This window comes from Brachyhypopomus gauderio, chromosome 3 (assembly GCF_052324685.1).
Source record: "Brachyhypopomus gauderio isolate BG-103 chromosome 3, BGAUD_0.2, whole genome shotgun sequence".
Lineage (NCBI taxonomy): Eukaryota > Metazoa > Chordata > Actinopteri > Gymnotiformes > Hypopomidae > Brachyhypopomus > Brachyhypopomus gauderio.
The window spans coordinates 31,412,504-31,420,428 of NC_135213.1; the positions used below are offsets into that span (position 1 = coordinate 31,412,504).

General features: G+C 38.2%; 1 long non-coding RNA gene across 6 annotated transcripts in view; it reads right to left on the reverse strand.

The window, feature by feature from the left end:
- The window catches only part of LOC143509162 (uncharacterized), an 89,459-nt gene extending 84,925 nt beyond the window's left edge, over window positions 1-4,534 (reverse strand). For 2 of the 6 annotated variants that reach the window (XR_013129601.1, XR_013129598.1), the window contains exons 1-4: window positions 4,036-4,086; window positions 2,215-2,272; window positions 1,217-1,564; window positions 948-1,096 (exon numbers count right to left, since the gene is read on the reverse strand). This is a non-coding gene — a long non-coding RNA (uncharacterized LOC143509162). Of the gene's footprint in view, window positions 1-947; window positions 1,097-1,216; window positions 1,565-2,214; window positions 2,273-4,035; window positions 4,087-4,408 lie in introns of those variants that run through there. The other 4 variants (XR_013129603.1, XR_013129600.1, XR_013129599.1 and 1 more) reach the window with 4 other exon arrangements.
- Window positions 4,535-7,925: the final 3,391 nt, after the last annotated feature.

A 7,925-nucleotide genomic window follows, 5' to 3' on the forward strand; every position in this document is an offset into this window, starting at 1 on the left:
CGGAGTTAGTTCAACCCTAATACTCGCGCTGGTGGTATTCCACTTAGTCCGTTTATTTGCTGGTTGACCAAAATAAACCTGGGCTCCAGCAATACTTCACTGTTCATACATGAACTGGTGAGTTGTCCAAAGCTCATTTAATGCGTTACTTACAGAAATAAATTAAAGAGCAGTGGTCTGACTCGGTCTACGGCGGAAAGCTAAAAAAACAATATTCCATACGCACGCTCAACTCGCTCCCTTAAAGAGACAGTACACATATTTCTGGCCGTTACATGCTTTGTGCTCTGCGTGATGTCTGCGCTTGCAAACTAGCCGCATATGTATTGCTGTTTCTCTTATTTCATCTCCTTATTTATTTTAAATTACATTTAGAATTCTTGAACCATTTAAAATGTTTCTTGCAGTTAATTTTTTTCATGTTTGACCAAAGTTGTGAACCTATTGTTTTTGTAAGTTTTCAACACATCCCTAGTCAATATGGGGGGGGGGGGGGGTGTGGGGGGGGCGCAAAAATATTCTCATCTACTAAAGGGGGGCACGGCAGAAAAAGTTTGGGAACCACTGCACTAGTGGAGGTGATGGCCACACCCATTTCACACATCAAATCTCTCCCCATTAAATTTACAGGGCAAACTATGGAATATCTCTCGTCCTGATCCAGACATGCATCAGATTGCTGCGTTGAGTTGATCTTGCACAACCACCCCCGATGCCCCTTTTGTGCTTAATTTTCTGCCTTACAATAGTGTCACATTAATGAGGTCATTAATTAATCTAATTAATAAATAAACTACTAAAGACATTAAATCTTGATCGTAGACCTTCATTGAGATCATAGGCATTTCTCTAAACATGTGAGTATTAGATATTACAAAACATGCATCAACACAGTTGGAATGCATTAATAGATGTGGTGTGTGCATCATTATTTGAAAATGTCTTACCTTCTCCGTCCTGTCTACCCAGGGAAAGGCAGTTTTGATGTTGCCTTCCAAGCACTCTATGACGGTCTGACACTGGAGGTTCCTCGTTCGTCCAGTTGGGAACAGTCATTCTCGGGTCCTCCTCTGGCCTGTCTTTCACCAATTTGCTCCTGTCAAATCCCATGTGGGACATTAACAGGCACATCAGCGAACTCCCGATACAGCTGATGGATTTGTCTAGCGTATCTTTCACCGCCCACTTCTCCAGGGATATCCATCTGTTGCTTTACCTCTTTGATGTAAGACATTGTCCATGGATGGTGAATCAGCATAAGCACGTCATGGCCCACTACATCAACCATCGGCATTATGACAGGGTGATTGTCTCTCTTTGCTACTGCCTTGGCAACCTTGTGATGCTCAGGTGGTTCGCCTCAGATCCCCGCCGCAGCTCTGAGCGTCTTCTCGTCTGAGGCTGCAGGGACATCCGATGTCTGCGGAGTTGGTACGGTTGCTGTTGCACCCTGGGCAGCCCTCTGGCCCGCTGGGTGAGATACAGTACAGGAACAGTGTGCGCTGCCTGAGCGTAGGTTGAGGGTATCAGCAGGGCAGTCGGGATGAGCCTGCAACTTCAGACACTGACATGGTTGAAAACTACCTTCCTACCCGTTTCCCTTACCTGCTTCACATTCCTACTGCCTTGCAATTTACAAGAAACCTACCTTTTCTGTTTACTTGCTTCTACCTTAGCTTTTTTTTCTGCTCCATGTTGAAGGAAACACAAAATTCGACACCAACTCTGGAAATTGCTGAACACTTTCTGGACCGTAATTAGTTATCATAATATTAACATTAGGCAGTGTGTACTTCAATATGGCATCTTTAGACTTCCCCTTGTCTGGTTTAGTATTTTTCTTCCCCACAATGCTATTCTTACCAGGAGACCTTCCTTAAGTTTTAGAAAATCTGATTACAAGTGTGTGTGCTATAAACATCCAATCTGCTGCACGTCTCAAGATTCTGCCTCTTTTCCCCTCACATGCCAGCTTGGAATTCCTAGGCAAATAATTGATCCTCTATGATCCATTTTATTACCTTTACACCTTAAGGTCGTCACCTTAAGGTCAGTCTCACTGCAACTGAGATTTTTCCAATCTGAGACTACCATGTCTTAGTTTTACAATACTGGACTACGCTTGTTTTAGTCTTGGCAGTCGTACTTTTCATACACTTTGGATGAGAACACCACAACAGGCTTCTAACATCTAAAATTAAATGTTGCACTCACCTGGGTGATTAGTGAACCTCTCTGTTGAAGATTACTCAGGGAGGTCCCATGTGGGTGCCTAAAATGATCGTGGAATTTCTTTCAGAACAGCTAGGGTATTTCTCTCAGGATAGTGTACAAGCACTGGTAGTGTGTCAGTGATAGTATTGCAAACACTAGTTTACTTCACATCTTGTCAGTCCTTTATATACATTGAGGGAGTACCATATAATGACAAAATACACAGGCATAGGATAACATTTTCTGACCCAAGAGTGACCTAGGGCTTCCTCATTTGGTTCTAGACAATGTCTATATTCGCAGACTGTGGGTCATTCCAGGATTTTGGTACATTTCCTGTCCCACCACTTAAAATTTCAAATGTACATATCCAAAATATCTAAATGACCATGTACTTGTTATAAGACAAACTGTAAAGTTTGGTGGAAAAATAAGCTCCTTAGATATTATTCAAAAGACCAAATACCTTTGGACCACCTCAAAAAATGGCCGTTTTCTCTTGTCCCACACATTGGGTGACCAACTCCTTTGCCAAATTTAACAATTAAAATAAGCACTAAATAAATTACTTCCTCTTGTATATTGTTGAAATGCATCTCCTTTACTTATGAAAATAACTTCATTGGTCCACATTGTTTTACATGTCACAGTTTTTACACTATTAAGTTGTGTCCCACAACATGTGCACAGCCCTGTTCCCATAAGGAATTTTATCTGGCAGAGAATAGGTTAAACATATTTGTTTACTAGCACAAAGGAATTTGCATCACAAGGACATTTCCTGCCCACATGGCAAGAAAAATGGTAAGTGCTCTAACAATTTTCAAGGTTTTTTCCCAAATATGTTTGTCCAAGTTGTGTGTGTCACTCAGTGAATGCAACTCTGTTCCCCATATTGTAAGACTAATATTGAGTAGAGTCAAAATTTACTTTATATACTTATATAATTGTCCTTGATCTTGTATAGGCTACATAGCTAAATTTTACAGTTAGCATCTGTTCCTGGGGTAGACCACAACTTAGACTAAATTTGCAACCCTGTTACTGCATACCAATTACATCTAATTAAAAAAAAAACTGGTTCCATACCTGAGCTTGACGAATCAAACTTTTTGATAGTCTACAACCTGTAGCTCATAAATATGTGACTAAAAATGATCAAATTGACGATCAAATTTTCAGAAGTGACCACCCCTGAAATGTACCAAAATCCTGTAACTGCAATTTTCCAGTACAATTCTAAAATCCATTGATGGGCTCGTTGAGAACCTTTAATGTGCGCGAGTTGGGATGTGGAGCGTGGTTAAAATGCCTGAGCTGAAATATCTGGGCGGAATAAAGGTCGAACTTTAACTGTAATTAGTTCATTCTCTGGGGAGCAGTGACTGGCTATAACTGGTACATCAGTTCCCCATGGAAAGATGACCATAATGCACCACCTCTGTGCACTTACCAGACTCTAGTGTTCTGTCCTGGCGGTAACACTAACCCTAACAAATACAAACATAAGCGTCTACAATAGACTAAACAAGAGTACAAGCTAACCACATGGTTAAACATGTCTATTGGTTAACTATGAAAATGTACAACATAAACATGCTGATCAACCTAAAGGAAACATTAAACGTTACATTAAGCATTTGGTAGGAGAGTATAAGCCACGGTCATGTTACATATTATAAACAACACTATGCAGCTAGCAGTTAGATTTTACTAAACACTCAAAAGGGAGACTCAAAATACTCATTATACTTAGCGAACTTGGTGAGATACAGCTTAGGAACTTGTACAAAACAATAAAGCACAAATAATGTTACTTACGTTCAATGGACACAATTAGAGAAAAAATAAGTTTCCTATCGTGCCGCTGCCTCTATTTGTACTCCATATGTGCAAACTACAAATTGGTGCATTACGCTTGCCAGCTAACGGCAGAAATAAGAACTACAGGCAATGCGCTAATCTATAATTAAAACGAGTTTAAGGACTAACAAGCAAATTACATTTTTTTGTAGACAATTATCCTTCCAATTAGCAAGCAAATAAATTTGTGTATAACTCTGACAAGCATGCATTACTCCTAATTTAATTCATGTGGCAGAATATTAATTCGACGGCATTTAATGGGGACGATCAAAAGAGGCGATCGCGGTAAATTGTCAGCATCCATTGTTGCAAAGTGCAACTGCCTCACCAGGTTTTCTGTGCCTAAGACGGCAGTTTAGTCTTTGCACACACGTTCACATTTCCACCGGTTCTCATCCTCTGTCATAAAATTAATAATATGCTGCCCACCATTACATACACGCGTACAAAAAACTATTTTATATTTCACCAGATGATGGCAGTAGTGTCGCTGTGCAGCACTATCTCCTCCCAACACCTTTCAGACCGCAGTGCATGTGCACAGTACAGTCCATTCCCATGTCCCTCTCATGCATTCCTTCTAATAGCCTACATGTTATTAATGAGCAGCTTGTAAATAGAGTGACACGCTGTTAAAGACTTTTGGCTGCTTTGCTAACTAAAGCATTTGTTAAATTATAACAATAGGAGAGAATTCATTAATGAAATGCAGGAGCTCCTTATGGAGATGCTGTAGCAGCTGGCATGCACCCTCCTGGCCACCAGAGGTCCTCATCCCCTGAATACAAGTCTTCATGGATACTCCTCTCATTCACCTGTCACATCTCATCACACTTTATATAATTCTTCCAGTGACTCCCAGTATGTGAACTATTGATAGTACTTCCCCGTCTGCATACCAAACTCTGTGTTATTACTAACTATTTTACTACTAAGCTGGCTTCTGTTTTTGTTTAGTATGCTAGTGCCTAACTGTTTACTGGTTTCTGACCCCTGCCTGCCTTGTGTACTGCTCTGTTCTAAATAAAACTGCACATGGATCCTAACTGTGTCTAAGTCTGCTTCATCACAGATGCACATGGGCTAAGGTTTTGCTCTAGAATGTACACTGCTGATAGGCTACTGCCTGGGCAGAGGCCAGAATAGGTCATTTTAACTAGACATCTGTTAGCTGGATGGAAAAGGGAAAAAATAAATTAAATTACATGAGCTATATTAAATGGCAAGCAAGTACAATGGTAGAGTAATTATATGATCCTGAACTGAGAGACCTAGCCCAAACCCTGAAGAACAGCCACCAAACATTACTTTTCCTAAAACAGCTAAAGAGTTGCCCACCACAGATATTGAAGTGTGGTCCATTAATCTAGATTGCACATTTTCACTGTACCTGAGCACAGTGTCAGTTTGCTTTACTCCAGAAGCATTTTGGCTTGTACATGGGAACCCATTTCACAAAGTTGACACAATCATTATGCTCTTTATTGTTACCAAGGTAAATGACATACGCTGCTTTCTCTGGCTTGAACAGTAAATGCTTGTAATTTGATTAGTTAAGTATGGAGTGAGATTAGTCTTTTTTATTTGTAAATAAATAATCCAAAATCTACAAACCATAACATGATTCACTAATAGATATTCTGTGGTCTACAAACTAAAATGACAAATACATAATAAATGCACATTTTTTTTGTAATTCACAAAAACATTATTTAACTTAAACATGCTAAAACATTTCACAATTTATAGATAATATTAAATATATACTTATGAAATTATTTCAATATTATTAAATGTAATTATTGGTTTATCTGCAGTACCATATGTAAACCACACGGAGGAGGCTGTGCCTAAGAAATAAAAAAAAAGTGAATCGTCCATGTGGCTGTGAGTCGGTCACGGTCAGCTATTGAAATTCAGTTGTGTAGTCCATAAAATCCATAAATAAGAATAAATTAAACTGCGTGGAGTAGCCAATTTTGGTTAGTGACATGCTGAAAAACATAGGCAATGTTAATTCGTAACCTGTACTGTTTTTCATTAATACGATAATTCACACCGTTAAAACCAATGTGCTGACTTGATATTTTCCCCAGTTGTCGTGTTTGCTAACACATCTTTCCAAAACATAATTTGCCTTGTGCGCGCGCATGCTTCGTGCGTGTGTGTGCGTGTGTGTGTAAAGGACACCTGGCTGATGCTATCAGGTGAGATAGGCATGTTGTTTATTGTAAGCCCAGTGCTGGAATGACAGATTGTGTTATTTTGGTTGTTTCTCTTACCAGTTCCACTTGAGCCACATGTTTAAGTAAATGATTCATGTCACGCTGAGCTATTGTAATAACCCGCATTGGACACAAAGCCAATGATGTAAATGTCGGTATTTCAGTAAACTAAGGAGAAAATGAGAAATCGAAGTATGTAAACTACATTTTAAATAAAAGTTAACCTTGCATTATTATTATTATTATTATTATTATTATTATTATTATTATTATTATTATTATTATGAGCTTACTTTTTAAAAGGTATTGAGTTTCATTCAAAAGTATTTAATTAACTCATAGTTTACAGCATGCAAATAAATGAGCTTCACAATAATATATGACTTATCTTAAAATATATCATTTTACTAAATTCAAATAAAGAACTTTGAATTTGAAATTAAATAATGAATTTGTCATTATATAAGAAGCCATATATAGCAGATACAAACCAATAGTCAACCTATGGTCCTTTCATAAAGTGAAAGTTATAAATATAAAAATGAAAAAAAAAAAATCTTGTTAGTCTACACAAGTGCACTGATAAGGATTTGAATAGCCCATCAGCAGATATACTGTGCTTGGTTTTGGTCACATCCAAGCTTCCTTACCTTAGCAATCCTCTCCTTTCTTAGCATTTCCAGAAAGTATGTGTGCAGTGATCCTGAATGTTAATTCAACCAAATAAAACCCTTAACTAACTTAAGCGATTGTCCCCACAGCATTTTATGCCCTGACCTCCATAATGTTCATTTGATAGGGAAAATGATGGTGGTTGCAGAGTAAGTTATCCTTAACACCATGGCCTCTTCAAGCTCCCCACCATGAAATTATATGAAGACCAATCACACGCAGGTTCCACTTTTAAGAGACATCAGGGTGGTATGAAGAATCAAGGTAGTTAATCTTTTAAAGCCAATATGAATCTTCTATCTTTCTGTAATTAATGATATTGCCTGTGCCTGTAGCCTACCTGTCAAACCGGCATCAAATTTGTATGGTCTTTGCCTAAAGAAGTTTAGCAAAAATGTATCTTTCAGCCTTGGCAGAGGAGAGTAATGTGATCTGTGACACTGCCTGTCTACTTTTCTGTCCAATTAAAAATGTATTTAAAAATATATATATTTTTTGTCATATTCTGTTTTTAATAATTGATCACTACTAAACTATTATTACTATTATTTTATAATAGTATATATGTATTTATATACTGTTTTTCATCCTTAATTCTATACAATGTATACATATAAATGTATGCAAGGCTTTTTCAATACTGCAAAATAAATAAAATTTCAATACTTGCCCAGGACAATGTTGTGGATCAACAGTGTTGATCCACAAGGTATGTGTTTGCTCAGTGGCCATGGCTATATTTATCACAGATTACCGTGGCTTCCACACTTTGACTAATAGGTTGGGTAGGACTTTTCCAGGTGTGAGCCAGCAAAAGCCACGTTATCTCTAGTTTTACATGAGACATCTGTCAGAGGGCCTTGTTTACTTTACACCACTGTAGCGGCTGACGCTGCATGTCGGTTGGGTAAATGAGCCTTAATGTGTTTTAATGAATGTTTATTTAAT